The 23,323-nt window shown below is 41.4% G+C and overlaps 1 pseudogene; it reads right to left on the bottom strand.

The window, feature by feature from the left end:
- Nucleotides 1-17,680: 17,680 nt before the first annotated feature.
- On the bottom strand, nucleotides 17,681-18,188 carry LOC118548076 (translationally-controlled tumor protein-like; annotated as a pseudogene).
- Between the last annotated feature and the right edge of the window lie 5,135 nt (nucleotides 18,189-23,323).

The following is a 23,323-nucleotide window of genomic DNA, read 5'->3' as shown; positions in this document are numbered from 1 at the left end:
AATATACACAATTATCCTTTTTCCTGATGATGGACATTTGTATTGTTTCCAGTTTGGGGAAATATGAATGTTCTTGTTGCTCTACATCTTCATCAACAATTGAAATGCTCAGGTTTTTGGTTTTGGGTTTTTTTTGTTGTTGTTTTTTGTTTTTTTAGTTTTAGTTATTGTGGTGGGTATGTAGTTGTATCTTGTTATGATGCATTTCTCTAAAAAGTCATGAAGCTGAGTCTCTTTTCATGTTTATGGGCCATTTGGATACCTGTTCTGTGAAGAGCTGAAGTTTTTGCCCATTTTTTATATGGAGGTGTGTCTTTTCCTTATCAACTTGTTCTTTATGTATTCTGAATATAAGCCTTTGGTTGGATATCACGATCCAAGTAAATGGCTTGCCTACTGCAGGACCATTAAGTGTGACAGTCAAGAAAGAATTCTTGAGATGTTTTATGGTGCAACTGAATAAGTTTATTTAAGTAGCACAGGGACAGGACCTGTGGGCAGAAATAGCTGCACTTCTGCTGTGTGAGGCTGGTGGCTATATATTGGATCATAAATGCCTTTGAATTTCTACTCGTAAAATTACTTTCTCAAGATTTTTCTGGTGCTTATCATTCAGCTTGATATTAACTCTGGGTGAGATGTGCAGGCAGCCATGAGACCCTTCAGGAGTGTAGCAACCAGCCCCTATTTGATCCTTCTGGAAACTATGCAGGCTATAGATCAGCCTTCTGGACTAAAGGTGAACACTCTTCTGCTTCTATCCCTCATCATGCCTTTTCACTTTAATAGGGTTTTTTAAGAAACAGAAGTTCCTAATTTTAATGACGTTCCATTAATAAATCTTTTCTTCTATGGTTAGTACTCTTATGTATTATTTAAGAATTTTTTTTCTACCCCAAGGTCATGAAATTATTTTCTTCTAAAATTTTTATTGTTTTACCTTTAGAATTTAGGACTATGAACCATATGAAATTAATGTTTGTGTACAGTGTAAAGAATAGATCAGAGATCCAGAACATTTCTTTTAAGGACCATATTTTTCTCCTCAATTGCTGTAGTACCTTTATTATAAAGTGACTATATAAGGATAGTTTTGTTTCTGAACTCTCTCTTCTATTCTATTTGTCTATTTGTCTGTCCTCGCACCAGTACATACTGTGTTAATTATGATAGCTTTATAATGAGCTTTGGAAGTTAGTAGGCAAGTCCTTTAGGTTTCTTTGTTCTTTTTTTTCTTCCAAAGAATTCTTCGCAATTCTGGATCTCTGCATTTCCATAAATACTTTATTCTATTTTTTTTAAATAGCATCTGCAACCAATGTGGGGTTGAACTCAGGACCCCGAGATCAAGAGTTGCATGCTCTACCAACTGAGCCAGCTGGGCGCCCCTCCGTAAATACTTTAGAATCAACTTTTAAATTTTCAATAAAATACCTGCTGAGATTTTGACGAGGTTGTACTGAATCTATAGATCAATTTGAAGGTAATTAACATTTTAACAATATTGAATCCTCCCACTGCTGATACTTTGGCACCATGCAAATATCCTGTTCCCCAACCAAAGTTCACCTACTGATTTTAACAACCACTGCTGATGCTTGCCTATATCAGTTATCATAATGGAGGTTGGAAATTACTGGCTCTAATTCCATTTCTTTTTATTAGAGAGGTAGAGAGAGAGAGCAGGGGCGGGAGGGGCAGAGGGAGAGTGAGAGGGAGAGAGAGAATCTTAAGCAGGCTCCACGCCCAGCACAGAGCCCCAAGATCATGACCCGAACTGAAATCAAGAGTCAGATGCTTAATCAACCGAGTCACCCAGGTGCCTCAATTCCATTATTTTTTCTACATTCATTAACTTTATATCTGTAAAGAAGAGCCTTATCTTATCCCTACTCCCCTTTTTGAGGGAATCTCTCCACTGAGTTAGATATGGAAATTTCTTTCAGTATTGGTCAATAGTTTCCAGTCCAGTGGTATTGCATATCTTTCATTAGTTTTATTCCTAATTATTTGGTGGGTTTCAATGCTATTATAAATGGTATTTTCATTTTCCAATCATTCATTGCTGGTATATAGAAAAACAATTAATTTTATATACTCTCCTGCGTTCAATGACTATGCTAAAATCCCTACTTAATTCTGATAACGTGTCTAATTATATATTTATTTTGGATTTTTATGAAGGATTATTTCATCCGTGATAATGAAAGCTTTCCTCTTCCTTCATGATCTTTACACTGTGTATATACTCCATTGCCATACTGCACTGGCTAGGAGCCCCAGGTCGATGCGGAATAGACAAAGTGTCTTTTTCTCATTCTCATTGTGAAGATGCCCCTGTGACTCCTGAGAGATGGGAATATTTCAGAGAAACAGATGGTTTTCTAAAAAGAGGACAGGAATTGAAAACTGTAGCAAGGTGAGAGAGGACTCATGTTGGTTTCGACTGAATACAACTTCATGGAACCTCAGGGGTGACTGGGGCAAAGATGGGGAAGAAACTTCTGAGGCTTATTTTGAAAGGCTGTATCTCTTTTGAAAGGCATGTTATTTTTAGGCCTCACATGAGGACAGTTAGAAATTATGGCTATGGGTGTGGGACTGAGGAATGTTAAAAGACTGTGTCCGTCAAGAAATTGATCAAAAGGGGAGGGACTTCGGGGCGCCTGGGTGGCTCAGTCGTTAAGTGTCTGCCTTCGGCTCACGTCGTGGTCCCAGGGTCTTGGGATTGGGCCCCGCATCGGGCTCCCTGCTCCGCGGGAGGCCTGCCTCTCCCTCTCCCACTCCCCCTGCTTGTGTTCCCTCTCTTGCTGTGTCTCTCTCTGTCAAATAAATAAAATCTTTAAAAAAAAGGGGGGGGAGGGACTTCTACAGGATGTGAAAGGGAACCTTATAAAAAGAAAAAAAAAACTCAAACAATGCATCAGCAAAAGAAGAAGGTGACAGTAAGCTGTAGAGAATTCTCATGGAGGGCCACACCATCACGCCATGGATTTTTCTCAGGATGCTTTGCACACACATGCACACACATCACAAATAGTGATGCTGGTTTTTAAATGCATTACAGCTCAACAAATGAACCAAGTCAGAGGGACCTCTTGGAGAGAGTGCACACATATATGCATTGAGGAAAGGATCTGGGACAAAGTACGACCTCCAGGGAGATCTGACCCTCCCCTCTTGAACTGTATGTAACTGGCAATGATAAATGTTTATTGCAATATGGATCTGTTCTTCCTGTCTTGTAAAATGACGAAGATTTTAATGGAGGAGGTTCTGTGGGCCTGATCAATAACTCCATCTCTTAATTAAATGTGAGCCTGACCTATCAGCCAAAGCAACAGTTACCACCCTTAAGGGACCTTTACTGAGCTGTCACTTAATTCCAGGGATCATCTATGCCCAGGTCTGTTGAGAGTGACGCAAATGCCAATTTTTAAGTTGGTAAGACTCTTGAAGTATTGAAATTTGGTACAACAGTGAAAAGTTTAAGGCTACTCCTTTAAAAAACAAAATAAAACAGGGGAAATTAATTTTAATAACATGTTTCATTTAACCTGGTGTATTCAAAATGTTATCATTTTAACATGTAATCAATATGAGATACTTTATTTTTTAAAAGATTTTATTTATTTATTTGAGAGAGAGAGTGAGAGAGGGAGCGATCGTGAGCAGGGGGAAGGGTAGAGGGAGAAGCAGACTCCCTAATGAGCAGGGAGCCCCAATGCAGAACTCCATCCCAGGACCCTGAGATCATGACCTGAGCCAAAGGCAGATGCTTAACCAACTAAGCAGCCCAGGTGCCCCAATATGAGATAGTTTATACTCTTATCTCATATAAAGTCTTCAAAATCCAGTATTTTACATTTACAGCACATCTGAATTCAGATTAGCCTCATCTCAATTGTTCATCAGCCACATGTGGTGAGTGTTGGAGAGTATAGTTCTAAACTTGATTGGATATAAATATTTTTGGCCAGAATACTTCATAGACTGTATTGTATTCTTCATATTTTATACTTTCATGTTGCATGCCCGGGATGTCATGGCATCCCATGATTGATGATGTAAGCTTTATCATTTGATGAAGGGGGCAGATTCCTTCATTACAAAGGCATGTTTTCATCTTTACGTTAGCGAGGAATCTGTGGGCTGATACTTCGGCACCATGCAAATATCCTGTTCCCCAACCAAATTTCACCTATTAATTTTCACAACCGTTGCTGATGCTTGCCTGAGCCAGTTATTATAATGGAGGCTGGAAACTACTGATTCTAATTCCATTGTTCCTTTCATATTCATTAACTTGTATCTGTTAGGAGAGTTTTATCTTCCCCCTCCCTCCTTTTCTGAGGGTCATTAGTGTTTATGGATTTTTTTTTTTACCTGATGTGTTATGATTAATTGGTTTTTTATATTAAAATTATTGCAGATTTTGGGCCTGCAAGCTCATTTCTATAAAACAACCGGTGAATTTGTTTTTTCACTTCTTTAGACGCTTACCTAAATAATAGCTTCCCAAAAGATTTCATAATCTGTGTTCAAGTAAAATACCATTAACATTTCAGAATAGGAATATTTCACAATCTGTAACATGTGGCCACATCACAGTTGTTCTTAAAAAAATTTTTGAAAGATTTTATTTATTCACTTGACAGAGACATAGAGAGAGAGGGAACACAAGCGGGGGGGTGGGAGAGGGAGAAGCAAGCTTCCTGCCGAGTAGGGAGCCCAATGTGGGGCTCAATCCCAGGACCCTGGGACCATGACTTGAGTGGAAGGCAGACGCTTAATGACTGAGCCACCCAGGCGCTCCCAAAAATGTTGATTTCTCATACTAACATTGGCAGGGATTATCTCTTATCCAAAATGTAAAAATATATTCCATCTTCCTCTGTCTAGATAGCAGGATGGTTATTCATTTATAAATCAAACAAGTGGTTTTGGTGCAAGAGTAGAATATGACTGCCAATCTTCCCCTCTCTACAGATATAGATCTCCAGAGAGGAGTTCCATCAACCGTGGTAATAAAGGAGATTATAATCCATTATAAACTGACTCGTGGCATTTCGTTTGTGTTTCCATATGGGTGATTTTTCACCCTCTTCTCAAGCTCATGCATTCCCCCATGTTAATAAACTAAGAAGTGTATTTCACTTTGTTTTAAAAAAAAAGAAAACCAGGATGAATAAAAATTCTCTCCTTCCTCTGATAAAATGTCAGGCTTTTCTTATATTAGCAGCTATACTCTTCCCACATCAGAATCATTTTTAATTCTCCAGATTCATCAGACGAGCATATTTGGGAAGCTGCACATCTCCTCCATGCCTCCGTGTTTCCTCAGGATAAACAATAGAATGTGTTGGATAATAAAGCCGTGATGGAAATGTCCGCACCTTGGGCAGGTGCCTGCCTGCCTGTGCCAGGTTGCATGGCAAAGCAATCCAGGTCAGTAATAACGTCCCCGATGCACTCCCAGAACCCCCTCCACCCCCCGACCTCACAGCTTACTTTGCTCACGTTGCTTATGGTGCTGCATCTAATTCAGCAGGAGCACGGGGGTTTCTCTGCAGCCTTAGTTCACATTGTCCGACGTTTCTGAGCATGCCGTCCCAGTGTGGTTCTTCTACCATGCCCAGCTGGGCAGGAGGTCCTCTGGCCCCTGGAAAGGACGAGCTGAAGCATCTCTTCTTTTTGACCATGCTGCTAGAGCCGATAAGGTTTGAGAGTTTCCCCTGGCTGTTTTATCAGAGCAGGATGAAATTTCTTCACTGGTGCTGTGCAGGAAAATTTAATACGAGATACAAATGCAAGTAATAGATGGAATTTAAAGTTTGCTGAGAGTCATATTTTAAAAGCAAAAAGAAGGTGCTGGAGTGGGGGGTGGGGTGGGAGGGATGGGGTGACTGGGTGATGGACACTGGGGAGGGTATGTGTTCTGGTAAGCACTGTGAATTGTGCAAGACTGTTGAATCTCAGATCTGTACCTCTGAAACAAATAATGCAATATATGTTAAGAAAGAAAAAAAGAAGAAGAAGAATGTAGCAGGAGGGGAAGAATGAAGGGGGAGAAATCGGAGGGGGAGAAGAACCATGAGAGACGATGGACTCTGAAAAACAAACTGAGGGTTCTAGAGGGGAGGGGGGTGGGAGGATGGGTTAGCCTGGTGATGGGTATTGAGGAGGGCACGTTCTGCATGGAGCACTGGGTGTTATGCACAAACAATGAATCATGGAACACTATATCTAAAACTAATGATGTAATGTATGGGGATTAACATAACAATAAAAAAAATTTTAAAAAAAAGCAAAAAGAAGGAAAAAGATTCTTAAAAAGCAAAAAGGAACAGGCGATTGGGTGTAATGATATGGTTTAATTAATAAATATACCAAAAATAGTAGTTGAGCATATAATAAATATAAAAATTCATTAGTGGGGTATTTTATACTTTTAAAAAGCTTTATTTTTGGAATCTCATGTGCATTTTGCACCTCTATCTCATGTCACTTTGGACCAGCCACATTTCAAGGACCCAGTGGCCCCATGTGCTGAGGGGTTACGGCATGGACCAGCGCATATCTAGACAGTAGGCAAAAATAACCACAAGGTTTTCCTCTGAAGAGGAAGTAGAGGTATATTCTTCATTTGTTCCATATGATGGCAGTTCGGATACAACTTCTTGTTATAGCCCACTCACAACTGGTCAGAATTCTCAGAACCAGAGAAATAACAGAACATGCTAACATATAAGGAATCTTATTTATTATAATTTTAGTCAGCATCTGCCTTTGTCTAAAATGTTGACCTTGGGGGCGCCTGGGTGGCTCAGTCAGTTAAGTGTCTGCCTCTGGGTCCCAGGATCGAGTCCCACATGGGGCTTCCTGCTCAGTGGGGAGTCTGCTTCCCCCTCTGCGTCTGCTCCTCCCCCTGCTTTGCTCTCTCTATCAAATAAATAGATGAAATCTTTAAAAAAATAAAATGCAGATCTGGTTTGGGTTGATAGAAGTATTTTCTCCTTCAGGGTATCCAGGGTAATCCCCAAGATGATGGGAACTGGATTATTTGTGGTTTTGCTTTGTTTGGGGGAAGCCCACGTCAGTAAACTTCCATGGGTTTGGATCTCATAGCATGCCACTGGGCATGGGCGAGGCTGCACAGTGTGGACATGTGTGGCCACAGATTGCTGCAGGATTACCCTCCGTGCAGCTTTCCCGAGCAAGCACTTCCTTGAGATGCTCAGAAGCAGCCAAGTGGGTGCAGACACCTGCTTTCAGTGGGACTTTGTTAAGCTATACATATGTCGAGGAGACTCAGTTGCATCTACTTCACCCAGAGGCCTCTGCAGAGACAACTAGGCAGCACCGTGGAAGCTTCCAGAAGGAAACACATATGGATGGAATACATCTATCTGGCTTCTTTAGGTATCTGTAATTCATCTTAGGCAGATGACAGAACTATGTATCTTATGATTACATTGACAGTGTAATTTTTCTTGCCCTGGTCAGAATACATTTGGAGTAAGTTTAAGGACCATGACGATAGCTAGCATGACATATTTGGTGAGACCTTTTTTGACCTTCACTATTGTCCTACCAACCTGCTCCCAGAGGCCCTGCCTCTCTTCCTTTAACATTAAGGGAAGGCCTCCATAGATCAGATGAGTGGGAAAGAGTGGGCCACTCACTGTATGAAGACAGCCAGCTCCAAGCAAGTTTTAAGAAACTTCTGATAACACCTTGACTCTCCGTTCCAGTAGTTTTCTCTCACACACACAGAGCTTTTCCCAGATTTAAAGGGCCTAGCTAGTGTATCACTGCCTATCAAAGGACTTAGCAGCCACAAAGACAGGCTTTGAAGTCATCAGTGATCACACACATGGGGCCACTTTGCCGTTTCTTTTCCACTTTTTTCCCTCATCCCACACAGTCGTCAGCGCAAATGATGGCCTCATGCTGCACAGCAAACTCGAGGGCTCATTTTCCCCTTTGGCAATAATTAAACCTGGGGTCCTTTCACCTGTCAAAATCAACTTCGCTGCTCTTCCCGGGGCCCTGTGTGATGCCACCGTTTCGAGCACTGTCATGTCTTCGAGCTGTAAAACTCGGGGCCTGCAGAAATCATCTTGGAGTGTGATGCCCAGGCGGCAATTCCCTACGGTGTTCTTCTGAGTTATTACCTGGAGACGGGTCCTCCTCTAAGATGCTGAAGATCTCAGGGCCACACCTGCCAAAGATGCCTGCTCTGGAATTACACCCCGGACAGCAGGCACTGACGATGTTTGCTCTCGTCTGTGTGGGGGGTTTAGCATCCTTCGGACACCTCTGAATTTTCAAGAGGACATCTTCTAAGGAGGTGAAAACTGATCGCGGCGAGCCCCCAGGCTTCTCACTCAAGTGATATTGGAGGGCTGGGACTATGGTTCAAATCTGCCTCTCCAGCAGCAATCTTATGAATATGCTGGGGGTTCAACACAAATACTCTCTAAAGTGACAGTCCTTAACATGTTGTATCTACCGGCCGATAATCTCACTGGCAGAGGTGGTGCACGCAATCATCACAAAGCTCGGTGGGAATGCCTTTAAAATGCCAAACTTCACAAATTTCAGGAGCTTCATCTGTCCCTCCCAGCACTGCATTTTCTCTGACAGTATCCTACAGTACACCAAGAACCTTCTATGGCTTTATATACATAGAGGGGTAGAGCACACCTGTTAACCTTCCACCCTTCCCCAAGAGCAGGGCAGGAAAGCATATCCATGAGAGTGAATACAGTTTCACCTTTTTCAGATCAAACTATGTTTTTCAGTATCTGCACAATGATCATAATTAATCCCCGTGTGTATTTCACCTTCTTCCTGTAAGTAGTATAAATGAGTGCTGTTGGAATGGACACGATCTCTCCAGGCTTTGAACCGTGGTGTCCGCAGGTAGCATTCATTCAACCTCCTGACCTCGCTCCCCAAAGAGGAACCCTTGGGCTCCAGAAGTCATGCTGCTCCAGAAGGCCCATGCTGAAGGGAACCCCACTAGAGAATGTAATTATTGACCACCATCCTGGTGTAAGTCATCCCACAGGTTCCTCCAACCACAGCACTGTGCTCACCCCTGAAGCCGGTGAGGCAGGCATGCAAGAGAATATCCATTATATTCACAGGCCACCCGGGCTCCTGTGATCGCAGCTCCCACAGCAGCAGAGGGACACATTGAAATGTCCTACTGGAGTGCACAAACCTCAGTGCTTGATCATCATGGAATGATGCTTCCGCCAGAGGTGGCCATCCAGGGGTCTCAGAGTCGGTGTGTATATCTTTTTTTTTTTTAAAGATTTTATTTATTTCTTTGACAGAGAGAGACACAGCGAGAGAGGGAACACAAGCAGGGGGAGTGGGAGAGGGAGAAGCAGGCTTCCCGCGGAGCAGGGAGCCTGATGCGGGGCTCGATCCCAGGACCCTGGGATCATGACCTGAGCTGAAGGCAGACGCCTAATGAGTGAGCCACCCAGGTGCCCCTCGGTGTGTATGTCTTAACAGTGGAAACGGCTCTGTGGCACACACAGAAGCCAGGTGGAACAGAGAGATGACAATGTGCCTCCCGAGAGGGTCGTGCTCACTGCGTCTGTATTTGAAAAGATAGATGCGAGTTGTCAGAGTTGCCTTTACAACACAGAACGCCAGCCCTCTTCCGAAGCTGGGTGTCCTTACAGAGATGCCGTAACTCTGTCCATGGATCAAACAATTTATTCTCTTCATTTCACTGCAAAAATTCTGCTCTGTCAGCTGACACCGTCTGCTTGAGCTCTACTATTTCATAGCTGTCATGGACCTGTATCTTTCTGCTTCTGAAACATCTTCTTAGAATGGGGGACTTGTCCCATATTCTTGGGAAGCCCCGAGCTTAGAGGCTTTCTCACCGAGCGGCCATGCGCAGTAATGTACTGACCCTAAGCCTTGAGCTGTGGGTCATAAGTAGTCTTGAAAATCAGCAGTGATAAATTTGTTTAAGTATTATTAAAATCGGTCCCCAAGTTCTCCCTTGATTTTGAACACGTGTGCTGCCTAATTTAATATGAAACATGTAGCCTGGGTTCTTGTGTACATTCTATTTTGAGGGACTATTCAGAGACACCCTCTTTGTTCTGGGAGCTCAAGGCTCTAGGGGATCAAAAAATAAAATAAAATAGTCACTCTCATGGATATGCTTTCCTTACCCTTCAAAACAGCCTTCCATGATTCCATAGCAAAGCCTCACATTCATATTTCTTTGAGGAAACACATCAGAGGCACTGACCACTCCGTGTCTTTTCTTGAAAGCTAATCTGTGGGGTGTTGTCTTTCAATGTGCCTTTCTGAAAGAGCCCAGGGAGGGGAGCAGGGTAAGTCACTCCTCACGCTGTAATGATAGACAGCTGCTAGAAGAATATGTTTACAATCACATTGATGTTTATTCTTTTTAAAAAAATTTTTTTTTAAATATTTATTTATTTATTTGGAGAGCATGAGCGCAAGGGGCAAGAGGAGAGGGAGAGAGAATCTCAAACAGACACCACACTGAGTGCAGACCCCAACATGGGGCTTGATGTGGGGCCAGATCTCACCACCCTGAGATCACAAACTGAGCCAAAACCAAGAGTTGGATGCTTCACCGACTGAGCCCCTGGTGTTTATTCTTATAAATTACACGGCATTGACAACAGATCTGAGTCAACCCAGAAACATCCCCATATTTGTCATTCTGTTATAATGATCAGAGCATAAAAGTATCAAAACAATTTGGGGCATAGCTGACACCCCCAGAAATGAGGTGTTCCCATTCACCATGATCACGTGGAAGCCATACCCAAATGTACATCAAATAACTCTCCACCTCTCTGCTGTGTCACTCTCTGGAAGGAAGACCCCCCGGACCTTGTGACATGCCCCTGCTGGGACCCAGGCAGCATCTTCCTTTTCTCTGGGAGTTGCGTTAGAGCAGCACCAAAAGTACATGTGAGCCTCCAAGTGATGAAAATCACCAGGTACTGATCGTTTGAGGACAAAGAACAGATTGAAAATTTCTCTGCACCCTTCCCCTCTTGCTCTTTACCACCATCATGATATCTTCACAATCTAAAACCAGTGAGGTCCTGTTAGTCTGCAACAAGGAGACTCACAGCATTCTGGCTTACATGAGGACGGTGGCTGTTGAACTTCTTTTAGCAGTTGGAGCTGGGTCTAAACCTCCAGGCTCAGTTCTGCTGACGAGTCTGTAAATTCCCCATGGGCTCTGTAAAAAATAGTGTGCTGTTTGGAGAAAGGAATTAGTGATTATACTTAACACTATGAAAATGTCACATAGGAATTCTCCGTTTCTTTAAGAATGAAAATCTTTTAAAGCTCCCCGTCATTACTCTCGGCTGCTTTGGACTCCTGACATGTTCTCAGGTCCCTGTACTTCAGATGCTTTCTCTGCACAGAGCAGGTCCCCAGAGCACCTTAGGAAAGCTGGCCAGCCCCTGGGCAGCTGGTGCTGCTACATACAGCCTGTATCTGTCTGAGGAACGATCTGTGTGATTCAGAGACACCCTCTTTGTTCTGGGAGCTCAAGGCTCTAGGGGATCAAAAAATAAAATAAAATAGTCAGCAGCTGTGCCCCAACCAAATCTTCGGGGCTCTTGGACACACATTTCCCAGACACTGCCATATTCTTTTTTTTTTTTAAGATGTTATTTATTTATTTGAGAGAGAGAGTGAGAGAGAGAGAGAGAGAGAGAGCACGAGAGGGGGGAGGGGCAGAGGGAGAAGCAGACTCCCTGCTGAGCAAGGAGCCTAATGCAGGCTTGATCCTGGGACCCCGGGATCATGACTTGAGCCAAAAGCAGATGCTTAACTGACTGAGCCACCCAGGCGCCCATGCCATATTCTTAAAAATCTGTGTTTCTAACTTCAGTTCTGTTGTTGTAAGCATCTAAGCACTTCCTTCACGATGGATGATAGCCATGCTATGCTAACAGTACAGTGTCTGGGTTTTTTTGGTTCTTTGTTTTTTGTTTTACTTTCAGCCATAGTACACCAACATTACAGTCTACATACATACATTATATGTGTACAGATGTTATATATACATATTTGTAATATTAAAATTTCCAATAATGCATGCCTGTGTCACAATTTCAAACTCTTAACAGGCTACAAAAATGTGGCACCTCGGGGAGGGTTAGAGGTGGTATTGGTAACTTTTTCCCCATCTTTATTACAGCTTCTCATATGTTATATTCATACATTAATCATCACCATTATATTGAAGACAGGAATATATGTCAAAAAACATGGTTTCTTAAAAAAAAGTATACATAATGGATTTTAAACATATTTTCCTACTGACCCTCAAAAATAAAATATTTTGATGTACCTTGTGTGGTAGGTATAATCAGATGGGTGAAAAAGTATAACAAACCAACCTCCCACCATTTCCCACCATACATTATTCAAACATATAAGAACTGTCCCATATTCCTTCCCAAATGTTTGCTTCATGGGCTCCTGCATGGCTCCGTTGGTTAAGCATCTGCCTTCGGCTCAGGTCATGATCCCAGGGTCCTGGGATTGAATCCCCCATCGGGCTCCCTGCTCAGTGGGGAGCCTGCTTCTCCCTCTGCCTGTCACTCCCCCTGCTTGTGCTCTCTCTCTTCTCTGATAAGTAAATAAACTAAAATCTTAAAAAATAATAAATAAAAATAAATAAATAAATAAATAAAATCTTAAAAAAAAAAGTTTGGTTCCGATTGCTGGCTGGTGAGATTCAGGAATTAATTGGGATGATGTGGTGGGATTATGAGGTAGCACACTGCCTCTAAAGTGGAGAAAAGGATTGGGCTCAAGTTGGCCCCATGAAGGCAAAAATGAAACGTAAGTTGAGAGACACAGGGACACCTGGGTAACTCAGCTGGTTGGGCATCCAATTCTTGATTTTGGCTCAGGTCATGATCTCAGGGTTATGAAATCAAACCCTGCATCAGGCTCTGTGTTCAGTGCAGAGTCTGCTTTAGATTGTCTCTCTCCCTCTCCCACTGCCCCTCTTACCCCTCACCCATAAATAAATAAATAAATAAATAAATAAATAAATAAATAAATAAATCTTTTAAAAAATTGAGAGGCATATCTTTTTTTCTAAAAACTGGGTTAGTTACTATATCTTTGTGAGTCTTGGCTAGGTTGTCATCCGGAGGAAAGGACTCTCGTACCATGGCCTGAGGAATAAGGAAGCATCTGAGCAGTTTCAAGCCAGCAACGTGCCCCTCATTCTAATATCCCCATATAAGATCACCACTCCCATTCCCAGGGATCTCTTTGGCTTCCATTTTCTTTCTGAAGACTTGAATCCTATTGGAGTTGCACTGTAAGGTCCAGAGATAGAGCCCACTCAGAAAGATGCTTTCTTAAATACTGCAGGGGAGACCAATATTACACTATCTGACTGTTAATACAACTTATGGTCCTGATAACAAGGTCATTCCCTTAGTAAGTGGTTAATAGGACGTACTTTTGGAACTACTCTATCCATGAGAGTGCTGGCAAACCTTAATCCATTATTTTTTGAGTCAAAGGACGCTATCTATCCTCACACGCTGACAAGTTACCCCTACATACTGTTGATAAAATATACTAATAAAAATTACTACTCCTTCCCCCCAAAAGTTGAGAAAAACAGTACTTAGGGTAGCAGAAATGAGACTCTTGGGAGTGATTAATCCTGTTGATGGAGTTAATGATGGATTAATCTTGTTGAGGGAGTTGGTGGATTTCTATGTCAGGATCTATAGATTCCAAAACCATGTCTAAAATGACTGATGTGTATGCTGATGGAATGTTTTGTTGGGTTGTCTCATTCTTCCTTTTTTGGAACATTTTAATCTTTTAGTGCTATGGGAACAGGGAGGTACATGCTTGCATGGACAGCTGTGGCCAGAATCATCAAAGGTCTGACGTGAGAACTTCGAGTTTCACTTTGTGAACATGTTATACTTCGAAAAAATCCAGTATGTTTTCTATATGGTAATTTATTTTAAAATACTTCAGTACTAACAGTATGGTATAAATCCATTTGCAGGTTAACCTTGCATCAGCCAGAAAAAATGTGTTTCCCTGACAGTGTCACTCATTCCAAAAGCCTAATGGCGGAACTCCCCCACTCCCCTGGCCCCACTGGGAGGAAGAACATCTTCAGAAGTTTGTCTGGCTCCTGGCCTGATTCCCTCTCCCTGCCAGGCCGCACAGCTAAGTGCTGGTTTCTGCATCTCCTGGTGTTTGAAGACAGCTGTTCTCATTAGGACTTACTAGCTGTGATGTGAGTCAGAGGCCACAGGTCCCCTGAGCGCTCAGACGCTGGTAATGAAAGAGAAGAGGCACTCTATATTTCCAAAGGAAATATGTACCTTCTAGTACAGTTAATAGGGCAGCAAAAAGCATTTTTCAGAATCGATAACACTCTCAGAATTAAAGGTCCAGGACACCACACTAGGACTCTGCCCATCAGCTCTGTATCTAGAGGGAAGAGAAACGTCCACCTGCTTTGTGGGCCTTCCCATTCACCAACAGCTTTAATGACCTTTAGAATAATGACAACTCCAGATCTAGCCTCCCCAGCCGGGAACTCTCACCTGAGCTCGAGACAGGTCCGTCTGTTGTCGACCAGCTCCAATGTCTCACACATGTTCATTACACTGTCCCCAAAACCTGTTGCTTGGTGCTGCCCCCCTCCCCTGCATCCGTCCCACCCAGTGTATCATTATATCGTCTGCCATCTGGAACTCACAGTGTGTGTCCACATACTAAAATGTGAACAGCTTAATTCAATAAAATTTTTCTTTTCATTCAAGGGCCCAAGCAGAGAGATGCCATTTTCACATGTGGTGCTTCCAAGGTCACTCTGTTCATAAATGTCCGGGCAGCCAGCAAGGGCACAGAGAGTAGATGTGGCCTGTAGCCGATAGTTTGCCGACCCTCGCTTGAGAATGTCAGCTCTATAAGATCAGGAGCCTTCCCTGTCTTGTTCACTCTATATCTCCTGTATTCAAACGTACTGACCTTCCCGGGGAAGAGAGAATCTTCATATTGTGTTTGAACTGAAATCTGCTAGAGGTGCTCTTTATTTCAAGCAGAATGCAAAAAGAAAAATCTTCACTGGAATCTGATGTTTTCTTGCTAATGGAAGAAACCAGTCAGTATATGTAAAATAGTGAGTTAATTAATAGTAGACTTGGTGAGTGCATTTAAGGCTTGTGAGCAAAATCAACTGTCTTTAACAAATATATTCAACAATCTAAATAAACAAATGATGTTCCCCTAAAATAAATGCTAAACACATTTTGTAGTTATAATTAATACATGGTTAAGGTTTTTAGTTCTATGAAAGTAAATGAAATTTTTGTAGTTAAATAACTAAATATCTTGGAGAGCCAACAATTTGCTTTTCAACACCCTGGGACTATTGGTAAGAGAGAGAGAAAGATTTTAATCAAGAGAGAGATAACTAATACTTGTTGGATATCAGAAGGCATTAAAAAGGGCACATAATATGGACAAAGGATTATGTAGGCCAACTTTCCTTCTAATTGTAAATATTTCATATAAGTCATGAGTCAAAGAAGAAATCATAACAGAAATTAGAAAATATTTTACACCGAAAATTAACAGAATACAACATATTGAACTTGAGATGCAGCTAAAAAAAGACTCAAAGGAAAATTTATCCTTTTCCTACGTATATAAGAAAAGAACAGAAGATGAAAAATTAAATATCTAAGCATTCAAACAGCAAAATAAACCCAAAGAAATTTTAAAAGGAGACAGTCAAAATTCTAATAAAATAGAAAGCACAGATATAACAGAAAGATTCTTTGTAAAACTAATAGAATTGACAAAGTCCTAATAAGATTCATAAAGTCAAAAAGAGAAGGTACAAAAGAAGGAAATCTTGCCATTTGCAACAACATGGATGGACTGTAAGGGTGTTAGGCTAAGTGAAGTGAGTCAGACAGAGAAAGACAAATAGCATATGATCTTCACTTATCTGTAAAATCTAAAAACAAACAAAAACCCCAAACTCATAGATAACAAAGAATAGATTGATGGTTGCCAGAGACAGGGGCTGGGGGTAGGCAAAATGGCTAAAGGGGGGCAAAAAGTACAAACTTCCAGTTATAAAATGAATCATGGGGTTGTAATGTACAACATGGTGACTGTAGTTAATAATACTGTATTGTAGATTTGAAAGTTACTAAGAAAGTAGATCTTATCACAAGTTCTCATCACAAGAAAAAAATTTGTGACTATGTGTGATAGTGGGTGTTAACTAAACTAATTGTGGTGATCATTTCACAATATACACAAATACGGAATCATTATGTTGTACACTTAAACTAATATAATGTTGTATGTCAATTATATCTCAATTTAAAAAAGAGAGAAGGTACAAATAAATAATAGTAATAGAAAGAGATATTACTACAGATGCTGCAGATACTAACATATAATAAGAAAATACTATGAATAATTTTAGGACAGTAAATTTTATATGAAATAGACAAATTTCTAGAGAAATGCAATTTATCAAAACTGACAAGAAGTAAGACATTTGGGTGAAGTGAAAATAATTTAACAAATTGAATCAGGTAGCAAAAATTTCCCACACAAAAAACTCAAGCCTAGATGATTCCAGGTGCAAATTCTACATAATATTTAAAGAAAAAAGAGAGAAGGGAGGGGGAGGAAAGAAAAAGGAAGAAGAGGAGAAGGAAGAAGAGAAGGAAGGAGAGAGTATAAAGATTGGAAAGAAATAAAATGGTTGTTATTTGAAGATAATATATTTATTAAAAATCTCAATGAAATCTACTGACATTGATGAAAGAATTTAGAAAGGTTGCCAAATTTAAAAAAAAATCAATATAGAAGAGTGAGCTACATTTCTACATGTTAGCAAGAAAACTTTAGAAAATGACATTTTAAAAAATACTCAATTTACCATATGATCAGGGTGTTAGTTGAAAACAACAGAACTGACTGCAGAGACTGGGGGGGTTGGGGGAGGCTCATGCTGACGCTAAGTTTCTAGAAACAAGCAGCAGACTGCCCTGAGAGAGAAAGGAATTCAACCACTACTGTCCCACTGATGACAGTTCTGCTCTGAAACTCAACCACACACCGCCCTCTGACACTCAGTGATTCTGCCCCAGCCCCCACCAGCCAGTCATTTCCCACATGGGGACCCTTGCCTCCAGTTGTTCACTTCCTTCCCCCCACCCACCCCGCAACTGTATTAGTCTCTTTTTATTCTTTTCGTAATCTCTTCCAGAGTTAACTACTTCCGGTTGTAGGTGATGAATTGTATGAGGAATCCACTTCACATGTTGGCCCAGCTATGAGCATGGTCTTTCTCTTTAGTTGAACTCAGAATGAAGACTTGTGGTTCTTGTTTTTTTTATATTCCAGTTCCAGAAATTTTCACTGTAAAAGTTATCTGTAGGCAGCCTTCTGCTTCCTAGCAGTAATCTCCAACCAGGCTCTAGCTTCTCCAGGACACTACGCAGGATGGATTTAAATATGTGTTAAACTAAGAGGCATTTTATTTTAGACAATCTACATGGCATGTTTTTTCTTTAAAACAATGGCTCTGCTCCAAATAAATCAAGGTCAAAACAATTCGTCAACATTTTTCCATTTCTAAACCATCCTTAAAGAAAATCACCTACAGGGCCACACCATCCTCACGGGAGTCCAGCAGGACAACCCTGCCATCTGGATTCATGTTTTCACCAATGAAGAACTGGTAGTTTTTGAAATTAGCAAAGATGTGCTTGATGTGTTCTGCAGCCCTTGTCATAAAAGGTTTTAGTCTTTCTGGCCTCTGTTCTTCAAGTTTGCCTTTGATTGCTTTCATGTAATCTTTGATGTATTTCCTGTAGGCTTCTTTTGTGAAGCTGGTTTCCTGCAAGTGATGGTTTTTGAAAATATCAACACCAGTGATGACTGTTTTCGGTATCTTCGCCCTCCTGGCCTTCAGCGGGAGCTGAAGTGAGTCCTCAGTGTTACCCTCTGTCCTACTGACCATCTTTCCTCTCCACTTCCAGGCACAGCCCGTCCGCCATCTCCCGGGTCTTGTAGATGTCAGAGAACATCTCATCCTGGCTGATGAGGTCCCGGTAGATGATCATGGCGATGGCTGGAGAGAGAGGTGATACTATTTTAGCAGGAGCCGGGAGCTCTGAGCAAGCGTGGTGCAGCCCAAATGGCAATGAGAGGAGAGGGGAACTGGAGGGGAAAAAAAGCTCAAGTTTTTCACTTCTAAATTAAAATCTCATGTAAGTGAATATGGTGGGTGGCCTGGGTCACCTATGCCAGTCCCAGGGGCAAAGGACACCATGGAGCAGAATTTTCTGGGTTTTCCTCCTTCAGAAATATGAAGTATCTTGGAAAAAAAAACAACAAATAAACTGTGTTCAAGAATTTACAGAGAAAAGAATGAATGTTACTGAAAGAAATGAAAACAAACCTAGATAAATTGAAAAATCATACATGCAAAGACTCAGTATTGTTACATAGTAAATTCTTCCACAAACTTATCTAGACATTTTTGTAATTCTAAAGTCCTAACAAGATTTTTGTAGGATTCAACAAAATGATTCTAAGATTTTTGTGGAAATTGCTACGAGCCCCAAATGGTTAAGAATAGTGTAGAGAATTTGGTCTGCCAGAAATCAAGGCTCACTTTAAAGCTACAATGGTTAAGAAAATGTGGTTTAGTGCAGGGAGAGATAACTAGATCAGTAAAACAGAGTAGAGAGCTCTGAAATAAATCTATTAATATATGAGCAGAGAAACATCTGCAGAAAAGGTACTGTGGATTCATGGAGCAAGGCCAGTCTTTAGAGTAAATGGTGCTCAGACAACAACAAGGTATTGTATATGGATAAAAATGGAGTTGCATTCCTACCTTATACCATACACAAAGTCAATTCTGTGGGGAAGGCAAGATTCTAAAGAATATAGGATGATTCTTTCAAGAGGTGATAAAGTAATAATAAAGGAAGAGTTTGATAAATTGGACCATATTAAATGAAGAACTTAAAAAAAAACCCAGAAAACAACAAAAAGAAACAGACAAAAAACCCACAAAATAACAACAAAACACCGTAAAGAGAATAAAAAGGCAAGGCACAGAGAGGAAAAAGATATTTGTGTCACATAAAACCAATAACACTAAAATGCAGAATATATGGTAAACTCCTACAAATCAATAAGACTAGATAAACAACAACCTAGTAGAAGACGAGATAAAAATCCTCAATAGGTACTTTGCAAAAGAGAAGATCCAAATGCAGAATAAATGCTTATCCTTCAACATATTAGTCATTAGGGAAATGCAAATTAAGGAGGTAACATTGCATATCCTCCTGATTGGCAAAATTAAAATATCTTACGCTACCAAACGGTGGCCAGATCAGGGAGTATAAATTGGCACCACCACTCTGAAAAACAACTGGATACTTTTCAGTGAATTTGAAGTTGCACATAAATCTAAGACGCCACAGCTCTACTCTTAGCTGTATTCTCTAGCAAAATATGCACACATGTAAACCAGGGTACATGGATGATCATGGCATAAAAAACGACACACAGTATGATGCCTTCATAGTAGATTCAAAATAGGCAAAACTAAATAATGGTATTTAGGTTATACACATTGGTCATAAAATGATAAAAGTAAACACATGATTATTACACAATTTAATGTAGTAGTTAACTCCTTGGGTGGAGACGTTTGTGACGGAGAATGGGCACGAGGAGAGCTTCTAGAGTGTTGACAAGATTTTTTTTCTTGACTAGAGCGGCAGTTACATGGGTATTTGCCGTATAATTATAGCTCAGTCACGCATGTATACTTTATGCACTGCTTGGGCTGTGTTACGTTTCACAACTGAAAGAGGAGCAGGGCTTGCAATGTTTTCAATTTAAGCAATAAATTATTTTCTCTATAAAATATCATGGTAACATAATTTCCTTTCATATTTTTAAAGACTGATTCAAAGTCTAGGCTTATCATTTAATTCCACATATAGTAAGTGCTCAGATTTGTGGAACGGATACATAGCCTGATGTGGGAAACAAAGGCAGAAGAAAAATTATTAAATTTCCTTACTACCTACAGCCCATTGACAGGTCCTTGAAACAGGCAGAGGGACATTCCTCTAGGGACTCAGCTGCTTGGATGTCGATGTCGACACCTTGCTAAGGGCAAAAGGCCCACCTAGCCTGAACACCCCCCACCCCCAGGATCCTGTAAGTCTACTTTAATGTATAAAAATTCCTTTAGAAACTTCCTTTATCTCTAAACCCCCCAAGATACATGTTGGCAATCACCCCCCAAGCATATGGTCCACTGATATACATCTGAAGGTTCTCATGACTAAGGTTTTATTAGACAGTAATAAATGACCTTTTCCCAACAATAGCTAGCCCTCTCAAGGTCCTGGAAACCTTGCTTCCCAACAATAGCTAGCCCTCTCGAGGTCCTGGAAACCCTGCTTCCAAAATTTCTTGGAGAGACTTAATTCTATCCCTAAACCCCTCCCAACTTGAAAGTATATAATGGGCCGATCCTCATGACCGTGGTGCAACTCTTTCTACCCACGGGTCCTGTCCCTGTGCTTTAATAAAATCACCTTTTTGCACCAAACATGTCTCAAGAATTCTTTCTTGGTCATCGGCTTCAAACCCTAACATCTTTCCTATATCATAGCCCATGCATATAATCCTTTTCAGTAAGAAGAGTTAGTGTTTTTTTTTTCTTCTAGAAATTTCCCCTGTGATTTTAAGTAGCACCTGAAGCCTCTTTGCGGACTTGTAAAAGTTGTTGAAAGTACTAGAAACCAGATGAATTAATTCCACTTTTTATGCAGAGGAAGAAAGTGGATTATGCAGGCCTCCGACAGGTATGAGGTGAATCCCAAGCAAGATTCTGGGAAAGAGTTGAAGGTGAGCATATTTGCTTTTAGTACTCTTAACAAAACAGGATGTGAATATTTTCTTATAAAACTAAATACTAAACAAGGCTTTTTTCCTCCTGAGTACCCAGCATGAACTTTTTTCCCCATTGTGATAAGAATTTTGTCATGTCTCAAACAGCTTTGGGCTCAACCTTATCAACTATGAAAACCTTTACAGTCTGCATAGTTGGATTTTATTTTCTGCCCCGGTCGGTCTTCCTATTCTGACTTAAAACTCCTCTGTCCTTCTGAATAGTGCTTATTTGTGCCTTACCATTATGTTGTAGGTTTTCCCTATAAGACACCTCAAATCCTGAGTAAAACAAGACAAGGAAGAGAGAGGGAGGCAGGGAATATAAACTTGGAAGAGAAAACCTGATGATAAGTTTCAGCATGGTTTTTCTTTAAGTAACAAGACATGGTGGACAAATCTAATGCCCTTCTTTAGCAAAGGAGTTAGGTTGAACCAAAAGATAAGGAGGGTAGGGGTTAGAGGTACCTCTGTTTGGGCAAGACCCTACATGAAATGCCATGACACCTTTCTACTCAACATGGAGAAATCTGTAGGAAGAGCAAAGTACCAGGGAGGTTCAGAACCGCTAGGCCAAGAACGCGACCCAGAGGAAGCTTCCGAATAGCAGGGCTTATGCTCAGTCTCAGGCCCTGGCCCCAGGCTCAGTATCTCCATTAGTGGCTTGAGTGGAGACCTCAACGGTATCCTCATCAAAGTGGCTAATGCAGTGTATTATAATGTGGACAAGGTATGGGCTGGGAGTGAAATATACTTGTGTCAAACTCTACCTCTAGTATGTCATCTTGGGTGAGCCATTGATGAGCCTTAGTTTCATAGCCTATAAAATGAAGATGTAAATAATACTTACCTTTGGGTTTGTTATGAAATTAAAGGCGATCCACAAAGTGCCTGGCATGGAGTAGACACTCAGTAAACGTTGATTATTTTATTGCATAATTAGGATCAGAAAAGATTTGGCAGGCTGGAGATGAATTGGAGCTACTAAAATAACACTAGACGGTTTTATTTTATAATTTTGAATTTGGTTTGAACAAATAAAGAATAAATGAACAAAAATAAATTGCAAGAGTCCAGGGAGGAGAAGCTGTGGGAATAGCTCTCTCCACAAACCTGTCTGCACCAGACTCTGACGGTTCATATTGTACACACCTTTTAGCCAAAGCAGATCCTATGAGGATACTGGGGGATTTTAGGCAAAAGCAACCCCCATGTGTCATTGTGTGACCTTGCACTGTCCCCAACAACATGAGCTGGTGGTTTTTCTGCTCTAGTAGTCACTGCATGGCAACACTGCATGGTTGAGCCCACGATCCTACCCAGTAATTTACAGCCCCCCCCAGCCAACAAATAGGAAGTATTCCATTTTTCTTAAATCCGTCTCTTGACTGCTTTGAGCATATCTGAGGAAAATTCTGGCCCTCTTTAAAGAAGTAGAACTTATTCTTCGTGAGGACCAGAGATATTTTAGATTCTTCTTGTACCTTGGAAGATTAACGACAGCCCCCAGTGCATAAAGAAAAGAATAAAAATAATCTCTTGAATGTCTTTCTTTATGCCTGCAGCAGCTAGGAGGGACAACAGCTTCCCACCAGTTCTCAGGAGAAACATCAAGTTGATTCTTTGGCTCACTAGACTAATCCATTCACTCAACAGAATTTGGTGAGCAGCCACCATGTATCAGGCATCACATCGGAAACGTAAAAATAAATAACACTCTCTCTTTTTGGTTCCTCAGCTGGTCATGGCTTAGTCTTGCCAGAGGCCACAGACATCCCTTAAAAAGTTACTGCTCATCCCTGAATTCTGGCTGCAAGTCTCCAAGTTCCTCTTCCCTCCATCCACTGTGCTACCGCATGCTGGTTCTCTGAAATTCCCCACCTGCTTGCTTTTTAACCCCTCACCCATTCTCATCTGATTTATGGCTTAGGCCCAGACTGCTACCTAGGCTCCGAGCCGGAAGCCCACAGAAGGCTGCATCTAGTGGTTGCTTCTCCATCCCGCATGCTGTTCCACAGGTTAGCTGAAGCCAGACCTAGGTCACTGCAGGCCCAGCCAGCAGCCTCCCCACCCCGTTACCACCCTGGAAGGGAGAGGGGGCAAACCTTGGGGGATCTGTCCACTTGCCAGGCCCTCCCAGCCCCCGCCCATCCCACAGCCAGCACCACGTGAGGGCCTCCTCGCACACCTCCCAGGACCCCCACGTGCAGAGCGGGTGGTCTCTCTGAACTCCCCTGGGGAAATAATCTATGCAAATGCACAGTCATGTAAT

Source organism: Halichoerus grypus, chromosome 11 (genome assembly GCF_964656455.1).
Source record: "Halichoerus grypus chromosome 11, mHalGry1.hap1.1, whole genome shotgun sequence".
Taxonomy (NCBI): Eukaryota; Metazoa; Chordata; class Mammalia; order Carnivora; family Phocidae; genus Halichoerus; species Halichoerus grypus.
The sequence above is the reverse complement of the archived record's forward strand: the minus strand, read 5'-3'. Positions and strand labels throughout refer to the sequence as shown.